The following is a 16,339-nucleotide window of genomic DNA, read 5'->3' as shown; positions in this document are numbered from 1 at the left end:
GTTAAATGTTCCCTCTGTTATAGATGAGGAAACTGAATGCTTCGAGAAGTAAGATACTTGAGGAGCCCCTGCTACTAATACAGACAGAGCTTGGATTTATACTTGAGTTTGATTGAATTTGGAAAGGGAGAAGGGAGATGAAAAAGGAGAGAGGAAGAAGCACTTGGAAAGAAACTGGGGCAAAGTGAGCCCCATCTTAGAAATGCAGTCTTGAGTGTGGAAATGAAAAACAGGCAGAGGAAGGCTGCTCCTTTTCCTGGGTTGTGATGTCATTGACAGTGGCTGTCGTGGGTGACCGTTGCGTGACTCTGACCACCAGGGTGGAAATCCGAACACCATCTCTGGATTTTCCTAAAAGGGTTTCCAAACTTTTCCCATTTCCAGTTTTCTAGCAAACTGTCTTTGGGACCATAGTATGGAGCCATTCCAGTCAAGAAGCATTGACTGTCTGGGTAGAGGACAGACAAGGGAAAGGCCTGTTTGTATGAATATTCCACAAAGAAGACCAGTATCCATGCTTATTGTGAATGAGGTCAATCTCAAAGAATTTATGGCCACCAAGGAGGAAATACGTCAACTTGACATACAGTATTGATTTTTTAGTAGTGTAATGTATGTCAGATGTCATAAAGATTTTCCCTCCTTTTCTCCGTGTATATAAAAATAATGAGTTTTTTATGGGATTGTACTCCTCAGACCTTTTTTTCTTTTAGAAATACTTAAGCTGGTGGGGATTTCAGGAGGTCCTTGAATGGCCTGAAATCATGCACAAGACTTAGGGAATTCACTAGGAGCGTGTATTTTTCTAGAGCTGAGGCTCCGCCACTTCCATGAGCTACTGAAAGGGGACTGTGAATCAAATAAATGAAGAGCTAATTCCGTGGAGTCTTCCCTTTCTCAATGCTGAATTTTCCACCAAAGCAGTTTTCAGGAATTTATTGCTGTTGCTTGTACCAGGATCACTATGGATTATAAGAAGGCTTATCCATTTCCGGGTAATTCCGTTGCTCTATATTGTTGAAACAATAGTAATAACATCACTGTCTTTGAATACAGTGATAAAAATGCTGGTGCTTCTTTTACTCTTAGCTCGATAGCCAGATGTGAGACTGTTCAACTACAGTTCTTGGTTTCTTAGGGTGGGGAAAACCGTGTGTGTGTGTGTGTGTGTGTGTGTGTGTGTGTGTGTGTGTGTAGGGGGAGAGGGGAGGGAGCTGGCTCTTCCCTACAGATGCTCTTCGCAGGCAGCCCTCCTTGGGATGCTCTGTAATGATGTAGAGCACGAAGCTCTAACAGGTAACTCCCCCGTTTCTCCCTTGCTAATTCTCCTTCTCTATGGGCAAGTGGCGGGAGGAATGGAGTCTACAATATAGACCAGTGAGTTGACGTTTCCTTTTTGCTCTCTTCAGGTCAGCTATTGGGCTGTCATTGTGCCGATCTAAGCAGATGGCATGGCTAATCATTACAGAGCACGCACTGCACTTGACTTAGCTGCCAGGAGGCTAATCCTCAGAATAAGAACTGCAGGCTCCTCTTTCTTACTACTCCCTGTTTTGCAGCTGGACCACCTCTTGTTGCTCAATGCTGGCCCGAGATTATTGCCCGAGTGTGACCTGTGATCTTTAGGAAGAGGGTGCCATCTGCGCTGTGACTTTAACTATTTATCTGTTCTTATCTGTGTGTCTGAGAGACCACGGTCCCCTTCTTCCTTGCTCTCTCCCCGGTAAGAGCCAGTTTCCCCCTCATCTGACAACCCCATCTTCATGGCAGATTCCATGGACTCTTCATAAAGGCCTCCTGTCATTTTGTTTTTGAAAAGATTCATAGATGTATGGGCTGTTCTTTTTTGGAGTCCTGCTAGTTTTGTCCATATGATGCCAATTTCAGGATGTGTTTGACCACGCAAACACCCTAGGACTTTTTCACAATTTTAATAACGTACGTTGCACCCCGGGTAGAAATATTAGATGTGTTGTGATCTGTCTCCCCTTTCTTAGTGCCAATAGAAACTTCCGGGCAGCAGAGGATACCTCCTTGCTCTTTTGCCTTTTGTGGACCTTTCAGTTTGTTACTGGGACTGTATATACCTTTGGATGAACAGCTATACTAAACTTCAGCACTTGTGCTTTTAAAAGCCACTTGTGGGGGGCGCCTGGGTGGCTCAGTTGGTTAAGCGACTGCCTTTGGCTCAGGTCATGATCCTGGAGCCCCAGGATTGAGTCCCGCATCGGGCTCCCTGCTCGGCAGGGAGTCTGCTTCTCCCTCTGACCCTCCCCCTCTCATGCTCTCTCTCTCTCAAATAAATAAATAAAATCTTTAAAAAAAAAAGCCACTTGCAGGTTTCTGTTTCTATTGTGCTTATAACCCACATTTTTTTTTTTTAAAGATTTTATTTATTTATTTATTTGACAGAGAGAGACAGCGCGAAAGAGGAAACACAAGCAGGGGAAGTGGGAGAGGGAGAAGCAGGCTTCCCGCGGAGGAGGGAGCCCGATGCCGGACTCAATCCTGGGACTCCGGGGCTCGATCCCAGGACCCCGGGATCACGACCTGAGCTGAAGGCAGACTCTTAACGACTGAGCCACCCAGGCGCCCTATAACCCACATTTTTAAAGTTTAGAAGAGCACACAGATTTTTAAAATCCTTAGCTGAATACTTCCTTTTCCTTGTTCTTATTTACCAGGTAGATCTTTGTCTTAAAGGATCTAGAATTCTTATACAGAATGGGAGAGAGAGTATTTTCAAAAAGCTCACTAGTAAATGGGGATAGTCATCTCTGAAAGGGTCTTGGAGATGCCCTTCAAATAGAATGTAAATGTCAAAGAGAATATTTGTTGCTATTTGAGATTGTTTATGGCAGAGAGAAAGAGTTTGACAAAAAGAAATTCTGTACTTATTCTTCATTGTAAATTATGTTTGTAGTGAAAGAGTTTAAACATTTTTGGTGGTTGCTATCTTAAAGGGGTTTCTAGAATGGAAGGAGACCCAGCAATGCTGTCTCTTAAATGTGTGACCACCGTTCTTAACTTCTTTGGGTCTGTTTTCCATCTGAAAAGGGGGATGGTCCCCCTAACCACCTGACATGTTCATTGTGAGGATCAAATGAGATACTGAAAGTGCTTTGGAGGCTGGAAGCATCAGTCAGGTTTAATAGGATATCAGGATTTTGTATTTCCAAAGAATCCTCCATCCACTCAGCCAAATCAGGAATAGCCGCAGTGACTGGATCCTGAATCCACCGGGTGGCCAGTCAGCTCGGTAGCAGCAAGCACCAAGTGAAAACAGTGCGTAAATAAGACAGACTTGCCCACAGGAGCAGACAGACGTTCGTTAGAAATAAAGGAAAGAAAGAAAGGAAGGGGAGGAAAGAAGAGAAGAGAAAGGAAAAGAAAAGAAAAATGTTTGCTTTCAGTAACTGTCTGGGATGGCAAATTGTCAGGTTCTGTATTTTTTAAATCTAAGTGAAACTGACTGACTTGCTTATTTCTTTGGGAGTAGATCATGCATTATTTTTACATCACACACAGACAGTTTCATGTACCTTGTTATGATTTCATTCTGGGACAATCAAAGCAGGAAATGGGGAGGAAGCCTGCCTACCTGTTCTTGGGTGGCCCTTTGTCCAGCTTACCAGGCTCCCGGGTACAATCGGGAAGAAATGAGTGTGTTTAAACACACATAGTAAGAATTTAATGTTGTTTAGTTCCAAGTTGTTGGGTTGTTTGCTGAATTTTAACAGGGAAAATGAAGATCCAGGCATTAAGAAGGACTTACAGTCCCTCCCTACCCCAAAACCCCTGAAGGATCTGGAAAACATCTCTCAGAAAGCAGAATTTCTCTGGGAAGACTTTTTCTTGTTTTCCTCAGGGCAAGTCTGATCTTGACACCAGCTAAATAAAGGAGGGATTAGTACCTGGATGTTTAATAACTCCTGGCATTTTAAACTCAAATAATGATTTTGGAAGGGGAGCGAGGAAGGAGGGATTGGAAGGAAGAGGGATATTGTCTGTATAGTAAAGGTCAATTTTTTAAAATGTTAAACACTTAGGAATATTCTTTTTTTTTTTTAAGATTTTATTTATTTGTTTGACAGAGAGAGAGAGACAGTCAGAGAGGGAACACAAGCAGGAGGAGTGGGGGAGGGAGAAGCAGGCTTCCCACGGAGCAGGGAGCCCGATGCGGGGCTCCATCCTGGGACTCCAGGATCATGACCTGAGCCGAAGGCAGACGCTTAACCAACTGAGCCACCCAGGAGCCCCAGGAGTATTCTTTATTGCACAAAGCAACACCTTTTCCCAAATATTTTGACACATACAGTCCTCTCAGCCTGTTTCGGTTTGTTTGTTTTTCCAGCTTTACTAGAGATGTAGTTTATGGTTATAGAAATACTATGCTATACTATACTATGACCAATGATTGTAGTTTTTTTGAGTGCAAGGTGATAAGTGGAAACTGGCCTTCATCCCAGTGTCGGGGAGACCATCAGGAGTGATGGTACCAGGGCAGACTTGGCGAGTCCCTGCCTTCCTGAGCTAGCTGTTACTTAACACTGGCAATTGTATTGGACAGTTTCACCATAATGCCTATTATTACAATTTACAAATAGATGCTGTTGGTTGGAATGTATCAATAGGAATGTTCATTCCTTGCTGTTTATTCAACAGCTTTGAAATTAGCCCCAAAGTGTTAACTGATTCTAATAATCACACTTTCCATACATAGAAAACCTGGTTTCCTGGTAACAGTGAGGGAATACTGGGGCTTGGTGGAGTGTTACATCTTGTGGTATAAACAGCTCTGGAAAGACTTGAGTTCTATATCGAAACCGCTTCTAACTGGTGGTGGTGTGGCTGATGCAAGCTGACCAAGACCAGATTTTATTTCAATTAATGCAATAAACACTTAATGAGATGAGATGGGAACTGAGCAATGTTTTGTTTAGAACTTGGATGAATAAACAATAACAGTGTCCTAATTGGGAAAGGTGTTCTGATTTCCCAAAGGTCTTCTTGTATTTGAGACATCTTACGTTAGTATCTACCTATTAAGGCAGAACACATTTGCAAAATTGAATGTATTTGTAGCTGTACAACGATACCTGTTAGTGTTTGGTTTTCTTTCCAAACAAGGCCTATGGCAGGTGCCTGACAAGGATAAGCAACTGTCCATGGAGACTTGCTGTCTAGGACAGCGAAGATTAAGGTATAATCTACCCCGTGCCTCTAAATCCCACTCCCCTTTAATAACTTAGAATCCATTACTTATTATGCATTATTCATTCATTCATCAGTGCTCTTTTGAGTTTATATTTTCAACGGGTACTCCCCATAGGGACAGTGGTGTAGTGTTTAAGAGTATAAACTTGTGTTTAAGAGCATGGCTTTGAGCTGCTTCCTGAGCAGGTCCTGCACAGGGCCTTGTGCGCTTCGAACAAGGTGTCCCTTCTGAGCTGTGTTGTTGGGAAGGCACAGCCCCACCCCCATGGAGCTAGGGCTACATTTCAGCACCACCCACCACCCATCCCTCTTACTCAGGTACCTTTTTGCAGTGCATACATTGCTCCGAGACCTAAAACAGCCCAGTACTTGAGTTTGAAATCTACTTCTCACTTCCAGTCTGGTGTGATTTGGGGCAAATGGCAAGTGTTGAGGACAACACTCGGAACCTGGCAAGAGCTCAGCAAGTCATGGCTCTGATGAAGAGAAGTTACAGAATGGGCAGTGAGAGTGGGGACGTTTACCCATGGCACTCCACTCCTTCCGTTAGATGGTTTCCCTTATTGGAAAGAAGTAGAGTCTCCAAGTAGCCATGCTACTTACTGGCTTCTGCCTTGAGGTCCAAAGCACCAGTTAAGAAGCAATTCCACTTCGTGGTGTAGCGGAAAGAGAAGAGGATTTGGAATAAGAAATAAATTGGGCTGGGACGCTTGGGTGGCTCATTTGGTTAAGCGGCTGCCTTCGGCCCGGGTCATGATCCCAGGGTCCGGGGATCGAGTCCCACGTCGGGCTCCTTGCTCGGCAGGGAGCCTGCTTCTCCCTCTCTCTCCTTCTGCTTGTGCTCTCTCTGTCAAATAAATATATAAAAAAAAAAAAGAATGAAATTGGGCTTTGAGTCCCAATGCTACCAGTTTCAGTTTTTTCATACAGGTATAAAGTGAGAAAGATAACTGCTCCTCAGGATTTTCACTAAGATCAGATGAATTATGAGTCTGGATTCGATGAGGTGCTTTGCAGATGTTTAGCTTAGTTTTGTTTTACTGTGAGGTTGCACGGGTTTAGACTGGGTATTCTTCCATGAGACAGGCACCAGCTTGCAAACCACTTACCCTTTTGTGAATCAATCTTCTGGTGATTTCAAAGTCTTGTTTTTTTTTTAATAGGTTAGTCAGAAGACAGTGTCTGGATTTGGGCAGTGAGATTCCTCATAATAATTAGTGATCCTAATAATAATAATATGTAATACCAGTTGAATACTTATTGAGAGTCTGGTGTTCTCCTTTGACTAACAGAAGCCCCAAAAGTAGCACTTACCATTATCCCCGCTTTTGGGTGGAGGAAACTGAGCCTTAGGTCACTCAGCCAGTAAGTGCTTGAGCTAGTGGTGTATGAACCCAGGCAGTCTGCCTTGAGCCCACCTGCTGAAACACTTTCCAGCTTACCTCCCTTCCCCTTTGCATTTCTGGAACCTCAAAAGCAAGTTTAAATGGCCCCACGGTGTGGGTAACAATGTGGCTGACCATCTTTGGATAATGGATAGATATCATTGAACTCATTTGACTTGAATTTGTTGAAGACAGGTAAGTAGTGTTTGATTATTTTTTAAAAGATTTTATTTATTCATCTGAGAGAGAGACTGAGCACAAGCAGGGGGGAGAGGGAGAGGGGGAAGCAGACTCCACTGAGCCAGGAGCCTGACATGGGGCTTGATCCCAGGACCTGGAGATCATGACCAGAGCCAAAGGCAGATGCCCAACCATCTGAGCCACCCATGTGCCCCTGACTGATTGTTTAGAATAGCAGTTCAAAGCCTATTGAGGGGGACAGTGATTGTTCTGGCAGTAAGAAGGCCTATCTGCAGTGTTCTCCATTTTGGGGTGGAAAGGACCCATCGTTCACATTTGCCACCTGTGGTGCTCAGCTCCTTACCATTGTGTGTCGGTGGCTTTGGTGTGCAAGCAGATGCGTGTTCTGTTTCTTGTGGATTTCTCAGGTAGACAGTGCCATCAGATCCGTCATTTGTCAGGGTATCTGATGTTTGATTTCCCCTGATTCCAACCGCTTAGGGTGGAGGCCTTCTTCCTGACCAGGTGCCCTTGTCCTCAGAGTGGCCAACTTACACACACCAGGCTATTGGAGAGGTGTTGATTGTCAGAGTGGTCTGATGAGGGAGAGCTGCTCATGATAGACCCAAGCAGCCTTGTTATTTATGTCAAGGACTGAGCACTCAAACAAAGCCTTTGAGTGCCTCCAGGAAGAGTGGGACTAAAGGGTGAAGCTCTATGAAGTTATGGGAAGAGACCAAGCAGGTGAAGGTTTTTTGTGTCTAAAGTAGCCAGGAGTCTATGCCGGGGAAGACATAATCTCTGCCCCTACAGAGGTCACAACAAAAATGTTTGGACAAGTCAGTGATGATATCCCTCCAAAATAGAGTGCTTGCTCAAATCCCAAATGAAATAATTGCTCAAAAGGGAGATTTTTATAAAGGAACATGGTAAGGGAGAATATCCTGTTGCATCATTGTTTTTTATTCTACTTTGAAAACCAGGAAGAAGGAAAGTAGGGCTTCTTCAATAGAACGGAAGTTACCACCTCCCCTAGTGCCTTCAGTGGGCTCTTGGCTGTTGCGGTGGACAAGTTGAACTTGGGGAATATGGTTGAACGCAGTCTCCTATCCACATCATCAGAGTCTTCTAGCGGTAGTTAAATCTCATTAAAACTAGGGATTTGTTCAAACCATGTGCATCCCTAACATCTTAGGGAAAGCAGATTACCTGATGTACACCTTTACCCCCATTACTTTTATGAGGGCTTCACACTCTGAAATCCACTGAGATGGCTTCACTGTGTTATCATGTGAAACCTGAAATGTCAACAGAGAGATGGGGCAACCGGTTAACAGCACTTCCATAGCTATGGTGAATGAGGACTGTGACATAGAGAAAACCCAAAAAGGAGAAAGATACAAAGGGGAACAAAACACTGCCAGAAGAATCTGGTATGGACCCCAGAATGGCAGTACATAACTTCCATTTATTTGTATTACCTAAGCCTACATTTTCATCAAAGGAAGTAGATTTCCACCTTTTCTAAAGTGGCTAACTTAATCTAAAGCTTTGGCAGAACAGTTACTTCTCTACCATTTGAAGTAAAATAAATAAGTAAATGAAGACCTTCACGTAGTTCAGAAGCTGCTTGAACTTGGGAGAAAATTGTTTCCTTTCCTTCTTAGATTGGATTGTGACCAACATTCCTGACTGATGTTGAACGTGGTATCAAAAGAATGTGCCTGAAGTATGTAGCCAGTGACCTTTATAATCACTGTACCATTTGATGGAAAAGTGTTTACCACATTACATTCTTTATTAACTTAGGTCCAGTAGAATCTACTCGTTTTAGCTTTAGTCTTGGTGAGGGCCAAATGTCAGACTGACTCTCTATAATATACCTGCAAAGGCTTTACAAATAAATGGACACAAAAACTCTAAAAACCATAGTCTATCAGAAAAATATAATAAAGAATAATATGATTGGAGAAAGATTTTAATTAGGAAAGGGTAATACTGCTTCTGTGTAATCAAAGAGATGTTAGAGATATAAAGGAGAGGCCAGCTATGTCTCAAGTAGAGTCTGCCAGCACGCAGTATAGTTGGATGAGTTCTTTTCTGCATTTTCCCTATTTTTACTCTCTGCTAATTCATCCCCCATTCATTCATTTATTCATCCACTGACTCACTCATCCATCAAACAGATATTAGGTGTTTACCACCTGTTGGGCACTGAAGATGCAAAAATATATGACATCATCCCTACGCTTGAGAGACTGGATTCAGCAAGAACCTGCACAGATGTTTCATGCTGAAATTAGTTTCTTGGTTTTGGTTAAGACTTAATGAGAGAGACTTGGAAATGCAGATTGAAATGCATGTGCCCTCTATGGAGATTTGTTATTTGTACTAAATGGGGATTATGTCATCGGGGATCATCCACACCCTTATCCTAGCCCATAGGTGGTTTGAGACTCTGCACCAGGCTGGGATTTGAAAGCCTGGACGTAGGCACAGGAATGGGACCAGGCTATTCCACAGCTGTGGGCAGTGACCCAAAGAGGGCATCGAAGATGATGGCAGACTCAGGGGCCAGACTTGACCCCTCAGAAGCTTGAAAACCAGGGCAGAGTCTTCAACTGGGGCAATGAGTAGAGGCACCATCTCTCAAACATAGTAACTGATTACAGTTGTGTTTTGCATCCTAGAGTCTGGGTTCACTCTCAGCCTGAGTTCTTGTCATAATTTTTATGAAGCATTAGTTTTATAGTTTTATAGTGTTTGAAAACACCATAATTGTCTGTTCATAGGGGAGTGGTTAAATACATAATAGAGGGGCGCCTGGGTGGCTCAGTTGTTGAGCGTCTGCCTTCGGCTCAGGTCATGATCCCAGGGTCCTGGGATGGAGCCCCGCGTCGGGCTCCCTGCTCAGCAGGAAGCCTGCTTCTCCCTCTCCCACTCCCCCTGCTTGTGTTCTCTCACTGTCTCTATCTCTGTCAAATAAATAAATAAAATCTTTAAAAAAAAATAAATACATGATAGATTTGCCATATAATGAAATGATAGGCAGACATAAAAAAGAAAAGAATGGCGACATTCTGTGTCCTGATATAAGAAGACACACTGATGTTAAAAATTAATAATATGAATAAAATAATCTTAATACAAGTTTATCCTGGGTTATTGGAGGGACCATTTTATGAATGATACCAATTTCAGTGCTCAGGTAGCACTTGGCTTTATGTCTGATACTTCCATATCAGCTGTTTTCAGCCATTGAGAAAGTGACAGAGAAGGTGAATACATCAAAGATACATTTGGCCAGAGGAAGGTCTGATGATTTCACAACACCTACACAAACGTTTCCTGAATGTGAATAGAGGAAGATGGTGGGAGAGTCACCGTACTGTGTAACCAAAGGTAACGCAGTATACTGAATCCCAGAGAACCTATACAGGATTCCTGCTCCAAGGGACAGTGTAGTTCAAACAAATAAACCTCATCTTTCAATTATAATGTGGTTATTTTAGATTTTTCTTGGTTCCATAATTCTGCTGTATTTAATTCGAAAATACATCTTGGTTTATTTATTTAAAAAAAGTTTAGTTTCGAGAGACTTTTTAAAAAAAATATTTTATTTATTTATTTGACAGAGAAAGACACAGCGAGAGAGGGAACACAAGCAGGGGGAGTGGGAGAGGAAGAAGCAGGCTTCCCGCCGAGCAGGGAGCCCAATGTGGGGCTCGATCCCAGGACCCTGGGATCATGACCTGAGCCGAAGGCAGATGCTTAAACGACTGAGCCACTCAGGTGCCCCATACATTTTGGTTTTAGAATTGCAAATGAGCTTTGAGCATAAAAAGTTTATACTTGGTTCTGTGCTTGTGTGTAGGTAAGTAATGCCATTTCAAGGAAAGGTACTACTGTGGGTGGGGATTGTGAGAACATTTTCACCTTTAAGGTACATAATTCATATTCGGGAAGCTATACAAGACAAGAAGAGACTACAAGTGATGACCCTTAGCAGTTTTCCCTCAGGTATCCTCTAATTCTTGAGGTTAACGATTTATTAATGTTCTCAGGGAAGAACATCTTCAACAGTCAGGAAGACACTTCCTAGAATTTAAGTAAGTTTTGAATAATAATAACCTTTCCATGATTCAAAGACCCAAAAATATTAAAAGGTATACACTGCACTCTCTCTCAGCCCCGTTCCTCCCTCTTGGTGACCACTATATTCATTTTTTGTGTATCTTCCCCAGATCCTTTTTTTTTTTTTAAAGATTTTATTTATTTGTTTGACAGAGAGAGAGAGCACAAGCAGAGGGAGCAGCAAGCAGAGGGAGAGGGAGAAGCAGACTCCCTGCTGAGCAGGAAGCCCGACGCGGGGCTCAATCCGAGGACCCTGGGATCATGACCTGGGCTGAAGGCAGATGCTTAACGACTGAGCCACCCAGGTGCCCCTTCCCCAGATCCTTTTTTGCACATACAAGCAAACACCAGTATATAGCTTTAGCCCACCTTTCCCTGAACTCCTTGTACAGAAAGGCTTTTCTGCACCTTACTCTTTCAGTGAATAGTATGTCTTCCTCTTTCAGGACATAAAATGCCACCATTCTTTTTTCTTTTTTTATGGCTGCCTATTATTCCACTATATGGCAAATCCATCGTTTATTTAACTTCTCCCCTATGTTTTCAAACATTTACTGTAAAACTAATGCTGCAATAAATAATCGTGTAAATGTTGCTTAGCCAAGTGAAACATAACTGTAGGATAAATACCAAGAAATGAAATTGCTGGGCCATTGGGTACTTGCATTTGGAATTTTGATACATGTTGCCAAATCATCCTCCCGCGGGGTTTTACTGAGTTCCAGTCTCCCAAGCAATATGTGAGGAGTGCCCTTTTTCCCAGTCTGGCTATAAAGAGAATGTGTTATCAAACTTTGGATTCTTCCCATTCTGATAAGTGAAAATAGTATTTCAGTATGTTTTTATTTTATTTTATTTTTATTTATTTTTTTATTTAAAAAAAATTTTTTTTAAAGATTTTATTTATTTATTTGACAGAGAGAGACACAGCGAGAGAGGGAACACAAGCAGGGGAGTGGGAGAGGGAGAAGCAGGCTCCCCGCAGAGCAGGGAGCCCGATGCGGGACTCGATCCCAGGATCCTGGGATCATGACCTGAGCTGAAGGCAGTCGCTTAACCAACTGAGCCACCCAGGCGCCCTTTCAGTATGTTTTTAATTTGCATTTCTCCTATAAGTGATATTGAACATTTTCCATATATTTATAAGCTATTTCTCTTTCCTCTTCTGTAAATTGTCTTGTTATTGTTCTTTGCTCCCTTTCTATTGGGCGGCTGCTCTTTTTCTTAGCAATATTTAGGAACTATTTATATATTAAGGATGTGAGCCTTTTGTCTGATCAGAGTTGCATCTTTTTTCCCCGTCTGTCTTTTGACTTAACTTAGGGTATTTTTGGCATGTAGAAATTTGGGGGTTTAAAAAAAGCGGTTTCTGGATTGTGAATCATAGAAAACCTTCCTACTCTAAATTCAAAGGGAATTTTGAAAAATCCTTCAAAAACGTGTACTCAGCAGTGCTGATGAGGTTGCCCTTCTGGGCTACATCATAGCCATGTGACGTTGGAGCTCCTGTGGTACTTCCTACATCATTTTTCTCTATTGCAGAGCTTCAGGGAGCTGAAGCTGGACGAGGATGTTTTAGTCACCTCTCAAACCAGTAATAGACCAACTCTGGCCTTAGCCTGTATACGGTTTCTTTTCCTTAGCACTTTTTGAGGGAGTGGTAAGAGAGAAGGGTAGAGCAGAAATGGCCAGCTGACCCTGGAAACTGCACAGTGACCTTGCATTAATCAGGCCCGTTTGGTCTCATTTCACAAATATACCATCACTTGCTATTTTTGTGACTTTTGTTATCTTAAATTTATTCAGAAAGTAATGCTGCCTATGCGGTTGAAAAGCAGTGTTGTTTTTTTTTTAGGGGGTGGGGAGGGACAGAGGGAGAGAGAGAATCCTAAGCAGGCTCCCTGCCCAGCACGGAGCCTAACACAGGGCCGGATCTCACGACTCCGAGATCCTGATCTGAGCCAAAATCAAGAGTCGGATGTTTAACCAACTGAGCCACCCAGGCGCCCCTGAAAAGCAGCATTTTGAACATTAAATTTGACATTTTTATAGAGCCTATATGTTAAAATGTTCTCATTTCAGTAATTCTAAACGCCTATCCCAATTGGAAGGAAGCTGTCAAAGACTGGGAAGTAATGATATAAATCTATTAGTTTGATGCCGGGTTTGTTGGTGATGCCTTCTTCATAGTAAGTCCTTGAAGGAAGGCCATAATGATTAAATTGTGGTAGATGGATACCCTTTTATTTATGTCAGCCACCCAGGGTCTTAAGAAGAGAAGCTGAGAGTGAGTGCACAGCATATAAGGGGTAATTACTAGGAGTTATTAGAGTTTGTAATTCAAGACGCCATAATCATTCAGACACAATAAGGCCTTTCTCATTTGAAAGGACTCTAATGAGTAGATACTGTGCTTTCCATCATTCCATAATTTGATGGTCGAAGAAAAAATGGAAGGCTCACCCACTCCCAAAGGAAGTTGAAAGAAATAAAGAAGAGGGAGAAAAGCAGGGGTGAGGGGAGGCATGAAAGATGATAAGAGAGAGCCCGAAGAGTAATTAGCCATAATTCAATGGACAGGGAGGAGAATTACTGGCAAAATGCAATGCTCTGAGAAGGAAAGAAGAGGGAAAATCAGAGGCACACCTTGGAGGGGATGAGAATGACATTTCAGACAAAATGGTGATGAGAGTCTTTTCAAAGTAATATGGAAAAAAAAACCCCACCAAATAAGTAATGGTAACATGGAACAGAAAATAGTGGTTTAATTGTTTTAATAATAGCTGAAGAGTGAAAGGTTGAGAATGATATTACTTTTTTTTTTGTAATTTTTTAAAAAAAGATTTTATTTATTTGACAGTGAGAGGGCACAAGCAGGGGGAGGGGCAGAGGGGGAGGGAGAAGCAGGCTGTCCTCTGAGCAAGGAGCCTGATGCGGGACTCGATCCCAGGATCCTGGGATCATGACCTGAGCCGAAGGCAGGCGCTTAACCGACTGAGCCACCCAGGCACCCCAGAATGGTATTACTTTTGAGAATTAATATTAGGGCAGAATCATAGTGTTATCTATCTTACATTATTTACCAAATTAGTTAGTCCCCACTAACCTCGGGTTTAGTTAAGATCAACATAGCATTGCCAGGACTTGGCCCCATGCCAGACATCTGGTAAGTCACTGTGTAAATGTTTGCTGGATGAATGAATGATTGACTTGATAAATGAATGATCTGTTCGGGGCATGTTTAGATCTCTGACCTAAATTCAGAGCGAGTAAAAATATGCATGGCCTTGGCTTTACTATGACAGTCATTTATGTCTTTGTAGAACCAGGTGGAAAGGTTAATGGAAAGGATTTCAGTAAACACTCTTGGTGCAGTATCCGCGGCAACTCTTCCTTCTTGATTTCTGAGGGCTTGTGTTTTTTATGGGAAATGAGTGGAGGTGAAAAATGATCAGTGATCAGTGGAACTTCTCAAATGACCAAATACCTGTTCGTCATGGCGTATGTGGTGATCACTTCGGCAGACGGTAATTGGTTCATATGCCCAGGTAATGTTGTAACATTTCTTTGATTTCGTGTCATTTGGAGCTATTCTGATTATTGAAGCTTGGCTTGAGTAAACTTTTTCTCATCCACCAAAGGTCCCTACTTCTGTGGATTCAGCATCAGTTATTACTTCCATTGATTAAAAAAACAGGCTCCAGGCCTGTGGGAATCCAGGCAGGGGAAGGTTAAATCCTGGGTTGGTGATGGGACAAGCCGGCCCTGGGAGAATGGAGCTAGACACTTAGACGCACTGAGGCTAGGCATGTTTCTGAAAAAGTCTCAGCAAAAGGCAGTTGGTTAAGACGTAGGCAGAGATGAGCAGGTGTTAGCAAGTAGGAAGACTGCGTGCTATGGGAATGGGGATGCTGGGCAAGACACCAAGACAGCCATTCAGCCACTGGAGAATAATTCTAGACAATGGGTCAAAATGACTTTGTTAGTAACAGGACCAGCAGGAAGATGGGGGTTCCTCAAGTACTCCTTGTCACAAAACATTGCTGACAGCCAAGTACCTGTGTTCCCCCTTCCGCCATTCTGGGATTTAGGAAGATGGAGAGAGAGATGAAGGACCACTGCAGGCTCACAGGCGGGAGGCTAAATCAGGATCAGTAACAGGCTAACCAGTACTCTAAGCTGACTCACAGTTTCCAAGACAATGCCTATTCTGAGTATTTCATCTTGACTGTGAATCATCTTTATATATGAGAATTTCTGACAGTTCCACAAGGGGAGGTTGAGGAGAATACCACAGTTTTTATAGATTGTCAGTTAAGAAAATCATCAGAATGGTAAGGATGCTGTAGGATCTGAAGTACATAAGGACTGAAATAAGGTTGAATTTTCTGGGAACTAGAGAAAGTTCTTATTATTTCCATTAGAAGCCTGTTTATACTTTGGTTGGAGAAACGAAATGAAAATTGTTATAGATGCCAAGCAGAAGTATATTATTATTCCAATGGATCTCTGAAACGACTACCAGATATCCTCCACTCCCTTAAAGAAATGATTCTAGAAGCTGATACAGTGAACCGTCACAGGCTTTGGAGTCTTCCTGCCCTGGGCCCGGTGATGGGACCTGCCACCTAAGCTACCATGCCCACTGGGCAAGTTGCTCCACTTCTCTGAGCCCCGGTGTTCTCATTCATCAAATAGCGATGACTATATATATATTGGGGTGCTTGGGTGGCTTAGTCGGTTCAGCGGCTGCCTTCGGCTCAGGTCATGACCCAGGGTCCTGGGATCAAGTCCTGCATCGGGCTCCCTGCTCAGCGGGGAGTCTGCTGCTCCCTCTGCCTGCCGCTCCCCCTGCTTGTTCTCTCTCTCTGACAAATAAATAAATAAAATCTTTCAAAAAATAGATACATATATACATATGACATAGGATATTGTGAGGATTAAATTAGAAAGTGCATATAAAGTGATAAGGACAGCAGCTAGGATACGGTCATTGCTGTTGGCCATTCTCGGTGATATCTGGTAGTTGTTTCAGGGATCCATTGGAATAATAATATACGTCTGCTTGGCATCTATAACAATTTTCATTTCATTTCTCCAACCAGAGTATAAACAGGCTTCTAATGGAAATGTGGATTCTGTTCCCCAGACCCTAAGGATCTCCCTTTGGGTCTAGTTACCTGTTGTTAGGTGCCAAGGTAATTCTGGAAACTTCCTTTGAAGGCTGGCTGAGTTACAGTGAGGACATTTATCCCAGACAGAAAAGCACCTTCTAGGAACCAGGAAAGGAGCTGTGTTTGCTGCTGGGGCCGCAGTGGCTCCCCTCTGGGTGCACACATGAGGAGCTGGTCTGTGGGCCCAGCTACAAGGGTCCATCTTCCCTTCTGGAAAATAAGCAGAAAACACTAAACTTGTGAGGGCTG

The 16,339-nt window shown here is 42.8% G+C and overlaps 1 protein-coding gene across 2 annotated transcripts in view; it reads left to right on the top strand.

Moving 5' to 3' along the window:
• TBC1D9 (TBC1 domain family member 9) overlaps positions 1-16,339 on the top strand; it is a 120,439-nt gene that overhangs the window by 14,424 nt on the left and 89,676 nt on the right. The gene's annotated exons all lie outside the window — the stretch shown is intronic.

Source organism: Mirounga angustirostris, unplaced genomic scaffold (assembly GCF_029215605.1).
Source record: "Mirounga angustirostris isolate CCGP_5_RB_7025 unplaced genomic scaffold, mMirAng1.0.hap1 SCAF_2, whole genome shotgun sequence".
In the NCBI taxonomy this organism is placed as follows: domain Eukaryota; kingdom Metazoa; phylum Chordata; class Mammalia; order Carnivora; family Phocidae; genus Mirounga; species Mirounga angustirostris.
The sequence above is the reverse complement of the archived record's forward strand: the minus strand, read 5'-3'. Positions and strand labels throughout refer to the sequence as shown.